The sequence below is a fragment of the Ursus arctos genome, unplaced genomic scaffold (assembly GCF_023065955.2).
Source record: "Ursus arctos isolate Adak ecotype North America unplaced genomic scaffold, UrsArc2.0 scaffold_2, whole genome shotgun sequence".
Lineage (NCBI taxonomy): Eukaryota > Metazoa > Chordata > Mammalia > Carnivora > Ursidae > Ursus > Ursus arctos.
The window spans coordinates 57,050,105-57,070,088 of record NW_026622874.1 but is presented as its reverse complement, the minus strand read 5'-3'; the positions used below and the strand labels follow the sequence as shown (position 1 = coordinate 57,070,088).

At 44.4% G+C, this 19,984-nt stretch overlaps 1 long non-coding RNA gene across 1 annotated transcript; it reads right to left on the bottom strand.

The window, feature by feature from the left end:
* Nucleotides 1-9,535: 9,535 nt before the first annotated feature.
* Nucleotides 9,536-19,879, bottom strand: LOC130544328 (uncharacterized). Its single transcript, XR_008960531.1, has 4 exons — nucleotides 19,456-19,879; nucleotides 15,437-15,614; nucleotides 14,381-14,537; nucleotides 9,536-11,956 (listed from the first exon to the last, which is right to left on the bottom strand). It is a non-coding gene; the product is annotated as an uncharacterized LOC130544328 (long non-coding RNA).
* Nucleotides 19,880-19,984: the final 105 nt, after the last annotated feature.

Genomic DNA, 19,984 nt, shown 5'->3' with positions numbered 1-19,984 from the left:
CCCTTGGAAACCCCACCTGGTACCCCTCCCACTTCCAACCTAGGACCCCACACCCCATCCGCCCCTCTGAGGGGCTGCAGCTTAGTATAATCCATCAAGCATCTGCCCATGAGGCTGCTTTCTCACAGCCATCCACCTCCCTCCCTTCCACAGGTGTCCCCACACGATCGATGACAGTCCAGGGTCACCAGGGACACCCGGGGTGCTGCTTGTCACACCTCACACATCTGAGCATGATGCTGAGTGAGCCAAGCAGATACCTTCTGAGATGAGATCACTCCCCAGGCGCTGAGCACCAGAAGGGCCTGATCATGTTCAAAATGGATCTTAAGGCCAAGCACAGAGCCTTGGGGACAAAGGTTAGGAAAATATCGATGGCCCAGAACCTGACAAGTGGCAGCTGTGGAAAGAGGGTCACTGATAAAGTAAGGGCACCAGCAAAGAGGAGGAGAGAGAAGTAGGGGCAGTCAGGCCCCAGCGCCTGGAGCATTCTGCAGGGTGTGGGGAGGCACACAGGACTTGCACACAGGCCACAGTGGAATTTCCAGGAATATCCTGGGACCAGCAACGCTAAGCCCTGGGGACGGATGTCCTGCAGAGCCAAGATTCAGAAGAGTGACATGACAACGAGGGGCCTAAGGAGTCCCAGCAGAGGGGGCGGGAGCACACAGCACACAGGCCATCACGGAAGGAGGAGGAAGGATACTTAACTGTACAGGGTGGAGAGGGGGTGGGTACAGGGTGATGAAAATCAACTGTCATAGCATGCGTACCTTCAAGAAGCAATGTCTAAAACTGATATCTCAAGGAGCAGCACACACACATAATACACAGAGATAAGGAAGAAACCATCAGAAAAATCAAATATAGAAAGGGTCCAGAAGTGGTTGCTCCAGGAAAGGACAGAAGGATCAGCTGGCCCTGGGAAGTGCTGCTTGCCTGTCCTACCTGATTGATTGAACAATTGTGCCTGAACGCCAGTAATGAAAACCCTAGAAATAAGACAGGGACGGCTCTCATGCATTTGACAGAGGTCGCCATTCAAAATAATAAAAATAAAGTATACTGTATTATTTAAAGGCCTTATTCTTCCCAGAAAACAGAGCCATTTCTTGAGGGTATGAGATAGCCAGAGTTTCACTACATCAGTTCCCATTTCTGTGAAGTAGGTCATGGCTCACCTCCCTCCCACAGCCGTGGGAAACCAGATGCCTGCAGCTTGGTTGCACTGTTAACCATTTAAATAAAGAATAACTAATCAACTAGTCACTAGGTACACTACTATTTCAAATGAAATCAGACTTTGCCCTAAGATACTGGGCCTAATATATGTTATTTGCCTAACTTGCAGTTTTGTGTGTATACAGAGCACTTCTTCCTAATCAAGAATCTACGAGAACATTATACCTTTGTACCCCTGGGACCTACAGCCCACTATCCTCTGTGCCAATAGCCACACAGTAACATTTTTCCCACACAACCTTGCTCAGGTGCACTCCTAGTTTTGTGCCTATGTTTGGCTTTGACTTTTTGGTTAAGGAAAAAAAAAATGCCTTTGCTCAGTAAAACCCAGGCAGTGAGCAAAATTTAAAACTGTTTTAATGCTGGGGGCAAAAAATAGACATCAGTGAAACAAAATAGAGAATTTCAAAATAGACCCAAATACATATGGCATTTTATTTTCTGGTAAAGGTGACATTCTAAACAAGGAAGAAAAACATGGACCCACTGACAAACTGTTAGCAAGGAAAAGCTAGATTCTTGCTGCAGTCCTTCCTTTTTGGTGCCTCAAAGATTTAAACCCAAATTACCAAAGATTTAACATGTATCAAGGAGTTGAACATAAAATAAACCATAAAATTTCAAAAAGAAAGCATGAGTGCAGGTAGGAACAAGGCCTTCCTAAGAAGGATATAAAAACCTAGAGGCCGGAAAGCAGACAACTGGTAATTTTAAATACACAATTTTTTTACGGAATGGAAGCAGCCTGAAAAAAGCCCAAAGACTGGTGTTAAATGAAAAAAGATCTTTACAACAATATATGGCAGCAAAGGGCTAATTTCCTTAAGTGATAAAAAGCCTATATTAGTTAATAAGAAAAAAATGACAATCCAGTATGGAAATGAGCTAAAGATCAGAACTGGCAGTTTTTTAAAGAAAAAAAATATTTCAGCCATTAAATCCAAATGAATACATGTTAAAACTTTCTAACAACCAGATAAGTGCAAATCAAAACAAAAATGAAATACCCATGACACTGATAAACACTTAATATTGGATGACAGCCAGTGTTGTTGAAAATGTGGGGAAATAGGCTCCTGTTTTCTACTGTGGGAACATAAACTGAAGAGCTCTTGGGGAGGAATATTTGACCGTAGCTATCAACATTTACAGTACCTTGACTTAGCATTTCACTAAGAAGGAGACATACTATAGGCATATTTACCAACGCTTGCCAGGATAGTCTATGAGGTTGGGTTCCTTACAGTGTTCGTAATAGCAAGAAAACAAACAAAATTAAGAGGGGAGAGAAGGAGAGAGAGACTAGATTGACCATCAGCAGGAAACTTGTAAAAATATTTAAATGCCTGGTGACACCAATTGTTGGCAAGATTGCTGAGCAATGGGAAATCTCCACTGCTTGGGGGTGTGGGGAGGAATGGCTGCTAATATTTAGAAACAGTCCAGCCCTACCTAGTGAAGTTGATGCACCCATGACCTAGAACTTCAAGTCCTAGAAAGATATCTTTAAGGACTGGTGCACATGAAAATCAAAATACATCTATAAGCATGTCCATAAAAGCATTTTTTGACGGTAGGCCCAAACTGGAAACACTCCAAATGTCCACCATCATTAGAACTGATTTTTCTAAAAGTGGGATTTAGTTATACAATGAAATACTACTACAGAGCAATGAAAATGAATATACTCAGCTACATGCCACCATGTGTAAACCTCGTAAATATAACATTGAGCAAAAGAAGAAAGAAACAACAAAATCCATAAAGTACGGTTCATCTGACTAAAGTTCATAAACAGAAAAATAAACCGTCTTATTTGGAAATGCACCCACAGATGGTAAAATTTTTTAAATGCAAGAAAATTGTTATCACAATGATCAAGATGAAGTGGCTTCTAGTTGGTAGGGGTAAAGCTGTAATTGAGTAGGAATCTACTGGGGACCTTTGGGTGGTAGCAGTGTTCTATTTCTTGACACGGGCAGTATCTAAAGTGTGTGTGTGTGTGTGTGTGTGTGTGTGCGCACACATGCACGTGCACATATTATGTACATTATAGAGCACAATGAAATAAGGACAAGAGAAATTCTAAAGGCATTACTAAAACCCCTATGATGAATACAATGCCATCATCAAAGAGACCAAAATAGCTCTTGAAGTGCTCAAGCAGAAAGTCTCTAAGATGCGCGAAGTGAAGGAAACAAGGTGCCAAAGTGCGCAGAGCCGAAAATCTTGTGTGTAAATAAAAACGAAAGATAGGAACAGAGACAGATGATAATGGGTATGTGCACACATATGTATATATATTTATACATAAATAGATGGGTGATGAATAGATAATATGTACATATAGAGAGAGATACAAAAATAGATGACAGATCAATAAATATATGGATAACTGGTAGGTACATAAACACACTGATATATGATAGACGCATAAATAGAAAGATAGCTACCTCGACTACATAGATACCTAGAGAGATAAATGCATAGAGAGAGAAAGACCCATACATACATAGATGATAGAAAGATAGGACAGATGAATGAATACATAGATACACAGATTACATAGAAAGATAGAAAGATACAAAAAAAATAGAAAGGTAATAAATATTGGATAAACTAACTCATAGATACACAGGTGCAATGTTAGATAGGCAGATAAATCCATAGATGATAGTTAAGATTCATGTGTATAGGTTTTGTTTTGTTTTGTTTTGGGAGGGAATTAGAAGAAAATTAACAGTGGTTCCCTCCACACAATGTTACAATATACATCCATAAAATTATGAGGTGGCAGTACTTGTGAGTATATGCCATTTTGATATATTTAATATGGTGTCATTTTCACATATATTTTCTTCTGCATGCATTTAAAAAACAAGAGAGTAATAGTGTAAACCGAACATTAAAATAATTATGTCTGGGGGTGCCTGCATGGCGCAGTTGGGTAGGCATCCTACTCTTGGTTTTGGATCAGGTTGTGATCTCAGGGTCGTGATCTCAGGGTCGTCAGATCAAGCCCTGTGTTGGGCTCAGAGTGGAGTCCGCTTCAGACTCTCCTCCCTCTCTCCCTGCTGTTCTCTCTGTCTCTCTCTGTAAAATAAATAAAATAAATCTTTAAAATAATAATGACAACGTCTGAATAACAGATTTGTGGACAATCTTATTTCATTGTGCCCCTCATTTCGCTTTTTCCAAACAGCAACAATAAATGTCTATTTTTGATTTATTTTTTTTTTTAATTTTAAAGATTTTATTTATTTATTTGACAGAGACAGCCAGCGAGAGAGGGAACACAGCAGGGGGAGTGGGAGAGGAAGAAGCAGGCTCATAGCGGAAGAGCCCGATGTGGGACTCGATGCCAGAACGCCAGGACCACGCCCTGAGCCGAAGGCAGACGCTTTAACGACTGCGCTACCCAGGCGCCCCTATTTTTGATTTAAAAATACATCTGTCTCAAACTAGAATGTAAATAAGACACAGATATTCTTGACTTAAAAAAAAACAAAAGGACGAAGCCGTCGTTACCCTCTTTTCATTCACAAATTTTCACTTGAATCTTTAAACAGGGAGGGGTGTCTTCGGTCAAGGTCCTAGTTAGCTTTTTCCCTGAAAAGCTATGTGCAGGGGGTGGCCTGGTCTTCCTCTTCCTGTGAGCCGGTGTCTTTTGCTCCAGGGCTAGGGAGCGTGATGGGGGAGAGTGTGTCAGAGAATGGACAGGCTCAGAGCTGGGGACGGCAGAGCCTGCCTTCAAGCAGAGCTAAGACTCCACTAACAGACCTGAAGCCAGCTCAAACAGCTGGGCAAACCACAGGGGCATTGCCCAGATATGCATTCATTGATTTACTCGACAAATATTTATTGGACACCTACCAAATGCTGAAATGGCCCCAGGTCCTGGGAACATAAAGACGAAGTGTCTTCCTGTAGGGCTATGATATTATCATGGATGAGAGAGAAGTGAATGCATGTAACAAAAGGTCAGGTACTGAGGGCCCTGAAGAGAAATAAAGCAAGCATAGGAGATACTAAGCAGAGATTTGCCTGTTTTAGATGCGCTGTTCAAGAAAGGCCTCCCTGAGATGATGACTTTTGCACAGAGACTCAAATGAAGGGAGGAAACAGTGATGCAAAGGTGCGGGCAGGGGGGAGATTCCAGGTGGTGGGGAGCATGCCAGGTGGCGGGGAGGGCATGCCAGGTGGTGGGGAAAGCAAGCGCAAAGGCCTGAGGTCTACGTGACTTGAGTAAAACAATGGAAGATGAAATTGGAGAGGCCAGCAGGGGCCAAATCAAGCAGGGTCTTTTTTGTGAGCTTTGGGTTGTATTCTCTATGGGCCATTGCAGAGACAGCCAAACTCATGTGACTAATAATGCTGAGTGCTGTCTAAGCTTGCCGGGCTTTCTGCTGAAGTACTTTGGGAGGTTTTTCGAAGACAATCACATACCACAGCTCCCCCAGGGCTGGAGATAGCTCCCCTGTGGCTCCCTTGGCATAAGTAAGTACTTCTGACCGCTTCCTTTACTCCATGGTTTCTGGCAGTGCCCTCCAGCCTCTTACCCTGAGCTCACTCTTCTCTGCTGGTGGCAGTCCCGCTTTGCTATCACAGTCCTTATCTGGTTCCGCAAGAATCCCTGACGCACCCTTTTATCAAACACAGCGGGAGCCCAGGCTGCCACCTGCTCAGCAACCTCACCTCCCCCTCTCCACCACGAGCACAACGAGCCAGCCTCAGCCTCCACATGCGAGCCAAAGAACGGCGCCGTGTGTCCACCAACTGCAAGAGACATCTCACCATTCCTCAGGTGGTCCCAAAGAAACCCCTCTTCTTGGGCCAGTGTTCCTCAACCTCGACACTGGTGACATTGGAGGCCCTGGATTTGGTGCTCCTTGTGGAGACGGTCCCATGCACAGCACGTTTAACAACAGCTCTCCCACAGAGCCCTGCAGCATCTCCCCAATCCTGACAGCTCCAAATGGCTGCAGACATTGCCAACGTCCCCTGCGGGGTATCCCCCTCCCTTTGAGAACTACCTTCAGCCAGAGGCTAAAGGTGAGGGAAAAGCATGCTTCCCTGTAGGAATGGGTGTGACTTCAAAGTCCAAGGCAAAAGCTCTTAGTCAATCTTGACTCCACCTTCGCCTTTCCAAATTGTTTTATAGCCTAATTGGTGAAGGCTTGAGACTTGGAAAACCAGTTCTCAGTACTCTTTTCCAAGTACTGCAAAGGTGCTCTGCCAGCTCCCTGAGAAACAGGGATTGTTTGCAACCAGAGTCTTAGAACCTCGATCAAAACGGAGACAGAAACGGTCCCGTTCTCGTGCACTGTCACCGAATCATTCGGTGAAAAGTAAAGGGGGCGAACCTATGCATCACACTTGTATTCACTAGCACAGTCTCTGCATGGAGTATCTCTGGGAGGATTCACAGGAGGGCCTGAAAGATAATATTTATTTTTCCCGAGGAAGGGAATGAGGTGACAGGGCAAGAGACAGAAGGCCTTTCACTCTGTAACTCTTGAATTCCAAACCATAATATTATCTATAATGTTACTTTTCGAAGGAAAAGAGAACCAAGAAGTCAAAACAACAGCAACTTTAGAACCGTGTAAGGAGACGCAGAAGTGCACAGGCCAACATGCATGCAGAGAGCCCGAATTCTGGAAGGCGAGATGGCCCAGCTGTTCTGTGGTCCAAGCATGTCCTTGGGTAAAAAATGAAGGAAATGCCAGGGACTGGTGTTATTTTTTTTTTTTTAAGATTTTATTTATTTATTCGACAGAGAGACAGCCAGCGAGAGAGGGAACACAAGCAGGGGGAGTGGGAGAGGAAGAAGCAGGCTCCCAGCAGAGGAGCCTGATGTGGGGCTCGATCCCAGAACGCCGGGATCACGCCCTGAACCCAAGGCAGACGCTTAACGACTGAGCCACCCAGGCGCCCCAAGGTGTTATTTTTATACAAATACTGCAAGTCCATAGGATTTTTGCTCTAAAGGATGGATTTAAAAGCTTGGCTATTTCTACCAGAAGACCACAAAATCAATGTATTCATTCATTCTTTCTTTCAGGTATGGTTCCGAGTGCGGGAGGGATACAACTTCGACCAAACCAAAACCCCAGACCTCACCTATTCAAATGCAAGGAGAGGTCGGAAAATGCAAAATAAGTAAGTAAACTGCACATGTGTTTGCGGGTAAGAAAAGCTCAAGAGGAAAAGGAAATCACGGAGGGTATGTAAGGAGCTTCAGGTGGGGAGGTAGGCGCTGAGGTTTTGAAGGGGGTGGTCAGGACAGGAGGCTTCAATGAGAAGATGACTTTTGAACGAAGTCCTGAAGCTGTTGAGGGAGAGAGACCTTCAGACTTTCACAAGCGCCACATGCTTAGAAGGGCCCCATATTTGGGTTTACGCTCTGCTGTCCCAGTTTTGAAAACCTTCATGAATTTTGAGTAAGAAGCCCCACATTTCCATTTTGTACAGGGCCCTGCATATTATGGAGTTGGCCTGCTTCCAGATAATCAGGGGATTAACTTTCCAGACAAAGAGAATAACAAAGACCATACCTGGCGCTTCCAAGGAGCAGGGAAGCCAGAGGACTAGAGAGAAACAGGACAGGGATGGGGTCATGCATCACCTAACGCAAGATCCTCCTGAGTGCTGGGCTCTCCCTCCGGGTGAGACAGAGAGCAATCTGTGGGCTTTGAGCTGAGAGCGATGCAAAACGTGTTTTAAGAGGATTTTTACTCTGGATTTTTACGGAGAATAGACCATCAATGGGCAAGAATGGAATTAAGAAGACCAATTAAGAGGCTATGGCACTAAACCAAGTGGGACCTGGCTTGGACCAGAGTGTTCTTAGGGCAAAGGTAGTGAGAGGTAGTCAGATTCTGGATGCATTTTGGAGGATTTGCCAGATTTTAAACAGTGTAAAACATTAAAAGAAGAGTCGATGATGACTCTCCTGTTGACCTGAACAACTGGAAGGCTGGAATTGCCATTTGGGAATGCAGAAGGCTCGGAGAGAAGCAACTTTTCCGGGAAGTATGAGCAAATCACTTAGAGATATTTTAAGTTTCAGATGACTATTCTGCCTCTAAGAAGAGAGGTCCAGGAGGTCATCTGTGTCAGGAGTTCGGGGGAGAATCCACACTGACTATGTATATGTAGGAATCAGTGGTTCACGTGGATGAGATTTACAGTCATGGGAGTAGATGAGCCCTCATGCAAGTACGTAGACAGAAAAGCAAGTCAAGGTGTGAGTTCTGAGGTGCTCCGTGCTGGAGGTATGAACACGGTGCAGAACCAGCAAAGGGAGTTCCTAAAGTATGCCTCACACAGAAAAATTACCACCCTAATAGAGACCGGCGGAGAAGACTATCTTCTAATATGTTGAACAATAAGTGGCATACAGGCCGCAGATGTTTACAATTCTGACGTCAGTCCAGGCTTTGGTAAGTTCAGACAGCCCACCGGCAGATGATGTAACTTACCTGCGGAAGAGCAGTGGGTCCCAAGCCATGGACATGGCTGGTTACTGTTGTTGCTGTTGTTGTTGTTGTTGTTGTTAATAATTTTAAAACAAGAAAGAGAGAGACTCTGGACTTGTCGGATGACCAACAATCTCAGTTCCCCTGAGCCTGAGACAATTCCCAGGGCTCAGGATTTTGAGCATTAACACTGGAAAGCCCCAGGCAAACTGGGATGAGTTGGTCAACCCAACCTGGTGTCGATCTTCTATCAAATCCAGTCCTGCCAGCTAATTACCTTGTGTTTTCTCACCTGTAAAACTCAAGGATTGTTAATAAGCTAAAATAAGAATATTGCATATCAGAATTCCTGACAGTTAGTAGGTAATCAATAATAGCTATTATTAATATTGGAAGAAAGACAACACTAGATTATAGCAAGCAAAATACTTAGGGTTCACAATTACGATCCTGAGTTACAAAGGAACACTAACATATGTTCATTATATTCTGTTTAGCACCATAATCCATTAAGAGGTATAGGGGTCATGACTTGAAATAAGAAACCCAGCACAATATTCGGTTCTGTCATAAACAGTATTTACACCATCATAATCATATGAACACTAGACTTCCAACTTGTAGAATTGAACTATAGATAAATTATGGGGAAATTAACCATAGTTTCAAAACAAAGTATGAATGTTACTAATCTGGCTCTGGTCAAAGCAGATCGATAGCTGTCAAAAGTAGGGGAATGGATATGGGGTAAAGAGGGCAGAAGGCAATAGAAGTATCAAGATTTACAGTTCACAGTGGGAAATTAAATACTATCTCGTTTGTGGAATAAGAAAAGATTTGATTTTTTTTCACTGTTTAAGGAATTTTTATTAAGGCAAGTTTTTTAGAATCCAAATTATGTTTTCTTGCTCAGTTATCAATTTTATTTAAAACAGAAGTGATGGGGTGCCTGGGTGGCTCAGTCGTTAAGCGTCTGCCTTCAGCCCAGGGGGTGATCCCAGGGTCCTGGGATTGAGCCCCGCATTGGGCTCCCTGCTCAGTGGGAAGCCTGCTTCTCCCTCTCCCACTCCCCCTGCTTGTGTTCCCTCTCTCGCTGTGTTTCTCTCTGTCAAATAAATAAACAAAATCTTTTAAAAAATAAAAAATAAAACAGAAGTGACATTCTGAGCTATTCCACAGTAAAGAATTACAAAATTAAAAAAGGAATGCTTTAAATTTTTGTACTTTGCTGAAAATTTTCTCAGGGTCTATAAACCATTAATTTGTTTTTATATTTTACTATTTTTGTGGGGGTTTTGTTGCTTGTTTTTAAGTCAATAAGTAATCTAGGACTGGCATCATAAGAAGTGGAGATTTAGGGGCACCTGGGTGGCTCAGTCGGGCATTCAGCTCAGGTCATGATCTCAGGGCGGTGAGATCAAGCCCGGTGTGAGGCTCCACGCTCGGCACAGGGTCTGCTTGTCCCTCTCCCTCTGCTCCTCCCCCAGCTCACTCTCACTCTCTAGCTCTAAAATAAATAAATAAAATCTTTAAAAAAAGGAAGTTGAGATTTAAATGTTTTGCTTAAAGATGCCCAATCATAGTAAAGGAATGAGACTGGGGCTAGAACCATTTTGGAGGGTGGGGAAGTCAGAGTTGATGGAGGTGAACTAACTCCTCTCCCATCATAGACCAGCAACGCATAAAGTGGATACATTTTTAAAATTGTGTAAGGGGGGGCACCTGGGTGGCTTAGTCGGTTAAACGTCTACTTTCAGCTCTGCTTTCGGCTCAGGTTGTGATCCCGGGGTCCTGGGATCGAGCCCCGCATCAGGCTCCCTGCTCAGCAAGGAGCCTGCTTCTCCTTCTCCTGCTCCCCCTGTTTGTGCTCTCTCTCCCTCTGTTAAATAAATAAATAAAATCTTTAAAAAAAAATGGTGTTAAGGGTGTTGTTGAAAAACATAGAGACACCACCACGGGGGGGGGAGGGGGGAGAAATTATTAAAATCGTATCTGGGAACAGGACGAGTTGAGGCAGGAGACAGCCTTTGTACAGACAAAACATGAATCAGCATTTTCATGATCATCCTTTCTGGATCTCTCTCTCCCCTCCCCCCATTTGATTTTTACAATGTGCATTAATTCTGTTTATGAACGTTTAAAAATAAAAAGAAAACAAAGAATGTAAAAATGGTTGCCTGTTCAAAATAATTTTTTAAAGAATATTAAGTGTTTACAGGCCTTCAGCTTTTCAGAAAACTGAGCTCTTTGGAGAGACTGACTCATTCTTTGGATATGTAAAAAAGAAAAACAACAACAAAATTTTACTCCACCCAGTCCCTTCTTCATTCTGAAGCTGGGCCATTATCTACAGAGCCACTGAAAACTAGATTCTCACACTTTGCACTTTAACTATTTAGATAAGGCTAGTCGGCTCCCCACTGCGTACCCCACAGTGTTCATCTGCTTGGCCGGCCATAACAGAGTATCACAGCGTAGGGGTCGTGAACACAACAGAAATGTATTTTCTTGTGAGGCTAAACCAAGATGTTGATGAGTCTACAGCCCCATCTGGAGCTCAGGGTCCTCTTCGAGTTCATCTAGGTTGTGGCAGAAATCAGTTCCTTTCTGTTGTAGGGCTGAGGTCCCTGTTTCCTTGTTGGCTGCCAGCGGGGTGTCACTCTGGGCTCCTGGAGCCCACCCTCAGGGTCCAGCCACGTGACCCATCATCAGCCATCTACCATGGGGAGATGGGGCCTTTGGGAGCCCCTCTCTAGTGAGGTTTAGATGACGTCATGAGTATTGGGATCTCATGATGGGATTAGTGTCCTTATAACAAGAGGAAGAAATTCTTCTCTCTCTCTCTCTCTCTCTCTCTCTCTCTCTCCATCTTTGTCTCTCTGTCTCTGTCTCTCAGTCTCTCTGCCATGGGAGGACACGGTGAACAGGTGGCCATCTGCAAGCCAGGAGGAGAGTCTTCACTAGAACCTGACCGGGCTGGGATTCTGATCTCAGCCTCCAGAACTGTGAGAAATAAGTATCTGTCGCTTAAGCCACTGAGTCTATGGTAGTTTGTTACAGTGGCCCAAGCTGACTGAGACAGGCCCTCAGTGCGGATTTATCTGCTATTTCCCCGTAACTACATGCAAATTATATATTCTTGGCAGCAATACCCCAAAAGTGATGCCATGTTCTTCTAACAGCAGCCAGTCAGGAAGTCCACGACGTCCATTCGTCCCAATACTGGTGGTGGTCTAACATTTATAAGATAGTGTCTGTCAGCATTCTCTATGGTAAAATCAACTGAGAAGTATTTAGCACGAATTCATAAACAATTAACACATAGTCTGAGTGGAGACCCCTATGAAATGATGTAAATCTTCTGTTCCTCATCAAACATTCACCCGCGGTTGTGGCATCCATTAATGAAACTTACCTGAATCCATTATTACTATAATGACTGCAAGGTGCTTCCCATTCTCTCCTTCCCTCTACATACCCTAGTTAGCATCACACTGTGCAGTAGAGTCTTCTCTTCTCCCCCATTTATTTATTTATTCATGGATTTATTTATAGCAGTATGGACTCACGGGTTTCTACTTCATTGAGTGGATTGTATTTGTTACTATCATTATTTGTCTGACGCTTGAATTTTTCCAGATTTAGCTGGTGTAAGCTCCCTTAGGCTGATTATTACATCCTCATGACATACCCCTTATTATTCTTTGAACAATTTTTACTTTCTGGCACAAAAATATCTTTGAAGCTCACATTGCCCTTGTTTTTTCCGTATCTGGAATCAGCCATTTATCCAAAGATCCCCAGTTTCCTTTAGGGGGAACCAGGATTTAGAACCCAAGATCTGGGCACTGGTTATGCCCATTGCTACTGGGCTATTGTTGTTCTAGACTCTTACCGGAGACAGAGCTAAAAATATGTGAACACACACACACACACTGCCTACAATCTGTGTCCATGTCAGTCTCTGTGCACATATTGAAAACCACAAGTTCACAAACATTTCCAACTCCACACCAACACCACAGGGGGGGAAACCTGGACTCCATTATTCTCGATATGTTTACTTTTTCAGCCACTTCCCCAGTGGTAATCCATCTCCTGACCACTCACACAGTCTCCTTTTGGCCGTAGCCCTGGCAGCCCCAGCTGTGCTGGCTGAGCCACTGGCCCTGGTCCCACCAAACACGCCAACCACAAAAGGTCAAGTCCTCAGCCCTAGCCGTCCTGGCCACACTAGCTAATTCCTTGGCCCTGGCACCACCAGTCTTGCCAGCTGATTCCACATCCCCAATTCTACAGACCATGCTGAGGACACCAATGAAAAAGATAACTTTTCAGAAAACCCAGATAGTGCTGCCATGATTAAAACTGTTTACTACTGGATAAGAAAAAGACCTCAGTGGCACAAAGGAGAAAATCCAGAAATACACCTAAATATGCACCCATTTTAGTTCATGATAAAGGTGTCGTTTCTGATTAGGGGATTTATAGGTAATCTAGTCAGTGGGGTAAATAAAATAGTGTAGAGGAAAATGAAGAATTGTTAGAAAAAATAAGGCTGGGTTTATAGTTTATACCAACATAATTACAGGTGTATCAAAGATTTTGAATAAAATACATCCAAATAGGGACCCTTGGGTGGCTCCATCAGTTAACGATCTCTTGATTTCAGCTCAGGTCAAGCATGATCTTCAGGTCATGAGATCAAGGCCCATGTCAGGCTCCTCTCTCAGCACAGAGTCTGCTTAAGATTCTCTCTCCCTCCTTCTGCCTGCCCCCCTCACATACACACTTGCTCTCTCTCTAAAAAAAAATTAAAATAAAATTTAAAAATATACCCATATAATTTGTGAATAAAGCATGAATAATTTACATTAGATCCTGGAGTAGAAAAGGCTTTTCCAAGAAGGACACCAAACCAAGAAGCTATAATGGCAGAAGTTTGATAAATTTAACCACACAAAAGTATGAATTTATGAAATTTTGCTTTGATCAATCAATACAGTCTAAAAATCATTGACAAACTGGGAAAAAGATATTTGTCACACAGGAAAGCAAACTGCTGATATCCTCAATTTACATAAAGCTTTTAGAAGTAGACAAAATAAATTCAAATAAAGAGGTAGATGGATAATAATTCTCAGGTGTATACAAAGGTAAAGAAATGAGAGCCAAGGGGCGCCTGGGTGGCACAGTGGTTAAGTGTCTGCCTTCGGCTCAGGGCGTGATCCCAGCGTTATGGGATCGAGCCCCACATCAGGCTCCTCTGCTATGAGCCTGCTTCTTCCTCTCCCACTCCCCCTGCTTGTGCTCCCTCTCTTGCTGGCTGTCTCTATCTCTGTCGAATAAATAAATAAAATCTTTAAAAAAAAAAAAGTCTCCTTAAAAAAAAAAGAAAAGAAAAGAAATGAGAGCCAAGACGAGGGGATGCCATGTTGCTCCCATGAGACTGAAAGGCAGGGTGGCAGCTTGGAACCACAGAGGCTGTGACCACCCCAGGTTCCCTCGGGAGCTGTCTGACACCACAGCCCCACCTTTGTCTGGTTGAGTGTGAGACATGCTCATTCTTATATACTGTCGTGACTAAAAGTGTAAATTCATGAACTTTTTCTGGAAGAAAAGTTGATAATTAATTTCAATATTTCAAATGTACAAACCTGGGCACCTGGGTGGCTCAGTCGGTGAAGCATCTGCCTTCGGCTCAGGTCATGATCCCAGAGTCCCGGGATGGAGCCCCGTATCGGGTTCCCTGCTCAGTGGGGAGTCTGCTTCTCGCTCTGCCTTTCTGTCTCTCATCAATAAATAAATAAAAATCTTAAAAAAAAGAAAAGAAAATGAGTTAGCTCTTGTTTGGATTCATCTCTTATAATTCAGGTCTGCAACCCCTTATCCATAAATCTGAAACCCAAAAAGCTCTGGGAAATGGAAGTTTTTCTGTAGCTCATTCCTGTAACTCTGAGATGGTGAAACTTGACCTAAATTGATGTGAGCTATTTATGTATCCTTCTTAGTGTGAAAATAATCATACATCTCACTGCAGAAACAGGAATGTGTTTGATTTTGGGGTGCTGCTGGGGCATTTTGTACTATACAGTAGATGCCCTCTTAACTTTCTAAATTTAGAAAAATCCTGAATCCTCAAAAGCATCTAGCTCCAAAGTGTTTGGACCTGTACCTTGCTAAAAGCAGCAAGCAGCTGCCAACTCACCCTAAAATTCTGGTTCTTTCCAACTTCTTCTCCCATAATTATAGGTTCACAAGGAATCTATATTTGCCTTCCTGGTTCTCTCAGGCAGTGTTTCACCAACTATATTTCCCCCACATGGCAGGGATCTGCCTTACTACATGTTACCCAACTGCTAAATCAATGCTACATAGTCTGGATTTTTATTATGGCAGCCCTCCATTCCTGGTTCTAAATTTTTTTTAAAGAGGGAGAGCACGTGAGCAGGGCGGGGGGGGGGGGGCGGGTGGAGGGCACAGGGGGAGAAAGAGAATCTTAAGCAGGCTCCACACTCAGCATGGAGCTGTCATGGGGCTTGATCTCAGGACACTGAAATCATGACCTGAGCCAAAACCAAGAGTCGGATGCTTAACCAGCTGAGCCACTCAGGCACCCCTCCTGGTTCTAGTTTCTATGTATTTAGAATAGTCTAAACTGCTATAATAAATAGAACACCAAATGGAATGGCTCACGCAAAGTAAACCCTTACTTCTCGCTCATGTGACATTCTGCAGAAGCTAGTCCAGGTTGGCAAGCAGCTCTCTTCCATGTAGTCATGCAGGGACCCAGGCCGACAATAGCTCTGCTGCCCAAGGTTATCCTAGTCATCACCACTCCAGTTTGAGAGCAGAGGGAAAGGCAAGTGCAGGCAGTTGTACAGGTCAGGTCTGGAAAGAACACACCTCACTTTTGCTTACATTCCTTTAGGGAAAACTCACTCACATAGCCACAATTATACAAGAATTTAAGAAATGTGGTGTAGCTGAACAGTCCTGGTGAGCTACCATTGATGAACAGCCAAACATTTCTGACCATGTTCATTAAAGCCAGGAATGAGTCTGGCTAGGGGCGCCTGGGTGGCTCAGTCGTTAAGCGTCTGCCTTCGGCTCAGGGCGTGACCCCGGGGTTCTGGGATCAAGCCCCACATCAGGCTCCTCCACTGGGAGCCTGCTTCTTCCTCTCCCACTCCCCCTGCTTGTGTTCCCTCTCTCGCTGGCTGTCTCTCTCTCTGTTAAATAAATAAATAAAATCTTAAAAAAAAAAAAAGGAATGAGTCTGGCTAGATTGTTGTTTGGGATTTTTAGGGCTATGGAAAGGAAGGGGCCAGTGGTCATCTGCCAAGGGCAGGGGATGGTATTAAGGACAATCTGGAAGAGAGCGAAATGAGAGCAGTCGTGGTGCATGAGGAACATGAACAAAGGTGGAAGAGAAAGCTGTCAGATCTATTGTCAGCTCTTCCTCCTTTGTTGAAACCCCCAAATGTTGAAAAGCCCAATAGTAGAGACCTCTGTCCTAAACTTCATTCTATTCTCTTTACATGTGATTTTTAAATACCATCCGTATGTCTTTGATTTCCAAAAGTATATCTCAAGATCAAACCTGAGAGCCGGGCTCTTACAGGAACTCTTTATCTTCCAGATAGCTAAAGGACATTCCAGAATAAGGTGCAGTTGGAGAGATTGGCTGGTTGTTGCCCAAATCCTCTTCACCTCAAGCACCCAGCTAAGCATTTCCCAGCTTCCCACGCAACTAGATGAAGCCATAGAGCCTGGCAGATCAAAAGGTAGAAAGGGCTTACATTCATGAATAAATGTATATTATCCACTGAATACCCACATTGAACTCTTTTGTGAACAAGAAAAGAAAAATCGACTGCGTTCAGCCATTCCTATTTTAAAGTTATTTGTCCAGCAGCAGCTAGCCTACGCAGATTACAGATGGTCAAAACTGAACTTGATCCTTCTACCCAAATTCCTTCCCCCACGGATCTCCTCTACCTTGATAATTCATGCCTTTCACCATTCTGTTGCTGAGAACAGGAGCCTTGATTTCTTTCTTTTCCTTACCCACACATTCAGTCCACAAGCAAGGGCTTTTGGTTCTCTGTATTATTCCAGTTTTGCTAAAATAACAAACGAACCCAAACTCGCAGTCACAATAAATATTTATGCCCCACACACAAGCCTGGAGGCTGGCTGTGACTGAGCTAGGAGGCTTTGCTAACCTTGGTTGAATTCAGCCCAGTTTAGCTCGATTGCAAAGCAGGTTTGGATCTGCCAAGCCATGTGTCTCATTCTGGGACTCAGAGTAAAGAACTAATGGTTTCCTGAAACATTCTCTTTTTTCATGGTGGGAAAGGCAGAACCACAAAAGAGATGACAGAAATTTCCCACGCCTCATTGAAATCTCAGTCAAGATTTGTGATTATCTTGTTTTTATTGATAGTTTCCCCCCCATTAAAATGTAAGCTCTATTAGTGTCTGGCCTCTAGGAGGCACTTCTATGTTTATTAAATTAATGTTAAGTGAGAGCATTCTGGGAAAGTGGTTTGAGGCTAGACTGCTGAGGATCTTGAAATGCCATGTTTGAGAGTCTGGACTTCATCTTAGCCATCAAAGAGGTCTGCTTTAGAAAGGTAACGATGATGGTAGTTGGGCGATGAATTTTAAAAGAGAAACCAGTTCAAAGGTTACTGTAATAGTCCAGATCAGAGGATACTTAAGGTCTAAACTAAGATAGAGGGACTAGTAAGGAGACTGTTTTGAGAGGCTATCAACAACAATCAGCAATAATAAAATTTATTGAGTGCCTACAGTGGGCCCTGACTCTGCTGCTATCTTCCTAACAGGCAAGCAAAGTAGGTGTCAGTGTACCAAATCTGCATATACAAGGGCAAAACAAGTTTCAGAGAACTTATATAATTTCCCCCAGAATCACACAGCTAAATAAATGGCTATTCTGGGATTCTATCTGATTCCCAAGCCCAAGGAGTGAAGCCACATTTCTAGCTAAGGTAATTACTTAGATGACGTCCTTTACTTAAAGGCATAAAGGTCTGATGGGAAAGATAATGCATGTGGCTTTGGACGCCCTGTGAGAAGCCTGTAACAAGGTAAATGGTTCTTCATGACACAGAAACGGACTCTGGCTGACTTGCTGAAAAGGATTTTTCTCGGAAGAATGGAAGGGCTCAGAGAGTCATGGGCTGGAGAAACAGGCTTCACAAAAAAGTCAGGAACCCAGAGTTCCGGAGGGCTAGGCAACAGGAACTAATCATTCACACATTCTTCTGACACTCCTCTTCCCTCCCTTTCTGTTCTGTTTTGCTACAGTCCACACTCCTGTTTGTAATCTTTGTTCCACTGGTTTTCTGTTTTCAGTAAAGTCTGGTTAAGCCAGCTCCACCTCCTTATTCCCCCACCAAGGCCTCACCTGTAATGAGATTTTTAAAAGGTCCTGCCCAAGTGGTGAAGTGCTTGTATGTTGTCCGAGATAACTGGGGGAGGGGCCTGAATTAATGCTTCCGGTTCTTCAGTCATTCCTTTTGCCACCTCAGGCTAACCCCTTCCTAGAAAATATTAAGATCTTACTGGGTTCCGGGGGCTACGGAAAAATACCATAAGCTAGAAACTTTTCTTTTTCTTTTTTTTTTTTTTAAGATTTTGTTTATTTATTTGACAGAGATAGAGACAGCCAGCAAGAGAGGGAACACAAGCAGGGGGAGTGGGAGAGGAAGAAGCAGGCTCATAGCAGAGGAGCCTGATGTGGGGCTCGATCCCATAACGCCGGGATCACGCCCTGAGCCGAAGGCAGGCGCTTAACCGCTGTGCCACCCAGGCGCCCCGAAACTTTTATTTTTCTAAGTTCTGGAAGCTGAGAAGGTCAAGATCAAGGTGCCAACAGATTCAGTGTCTGATGAGAGCCTGCTTCCTGGTTCACAGACTGCAGTCTTTTTGCTGTGTCCTCATACACAGAAAGGCTAAGGGAGCTCTCTAGGGTCTTTCATAAAGGTACTAATCCCATTCATGAGGACCCCACCCTCATGGCCTAATCACCTCCCAAAGGCCCCACCCACTTCCAAATACCCTCACATTAGGGACTACGTTTCAACATAGGAATTGGGAGGACACAAACACTCAGTCTACAGCAGCAAGGGGGACATTCTCCCCTCACTAATGCAGAACTGCTTTCCTGCTTTCTTCCTTCCAATGTTCAGTCAAAACAAGCCCTTTACTCTCAACATGCCAGAAACTTTTTAAAACATAAGCCCTTCTTGTGCCAAAGAAGTTGAAAGCCTAGGACTGCAAATTGCTGAAACAGCAATAAAGATTTTATGAGTCGTCAAAGCACTTCTAGCTGTACGGATAAGTCAACACAATGAAAAGGAAAAATATCCAGCCTAAAGCCTTCTGACACCGAGATTCCAACCTTTCCACACCCTGACTTGGAAACATTTGGTTCCCAAGCACCCTCTTTCATGGAAGAGATCCTAGGGGAGACCCAGAGGTGGCGACCGTTGGTAGTATGCGGGGTATCCAGAAGAAAGGGGCGAGGGACGCACTTAGAACACGCTGAAACTGGAGACCTTCGGGCCTTGTGGGGTTGGCTCTTCCGGCCGAGTTTACAGCAGGTAGAAGCAAGTTCTACCCCTTCAGACCGACCCCACCTGCAGGCCTGTCACGACCTCACCGCCTCGACCCCGCTCCAGGGCTGGCCTCGAGGGCGTACCTGGGGATGTGTACACTCTCAAATGTCTGCGGTGCAGTCTTGCTCCCACAGAAACAACCGCGAGGCGGGCCCCAGCGGCCGGCCGGCGGGAGCCGCGGGCGAGGCTGGGTGCGGGCAAGGGTGGGTGCGGCCGCCTCGCGGGCTGGGGTCCCTTCCCGCTCTCGCCAAAGCTGACTACAATAGTACTTATTAGCTAGGGAAACGTACAGGCCCCAACATCCCTAAATCCTCTCACTTGGCGAGTGCAGCAACCTGCAACACTATGGGCCTACCGCGCCCCAGACGCGCAAAGAAAATAAACCCAACCCAACCCACGCGATCCCCCGGCGCGGGGGCGCTACCACTTCCGCGTACTCCCCGCGCAAGCCGCGCACGCGCCTAGGAGCAAGCTACGGTGGCCCTCCTAAGGACAAATTATTGACGCGCTACTGTTCTGCAAACCCAATCCGAAAAGTACGAATTGACTGGGATAATTTAGGAAGACGGCCACAGAGGTATTTACGGAAGGGGGCTGATACATGGATTTGGG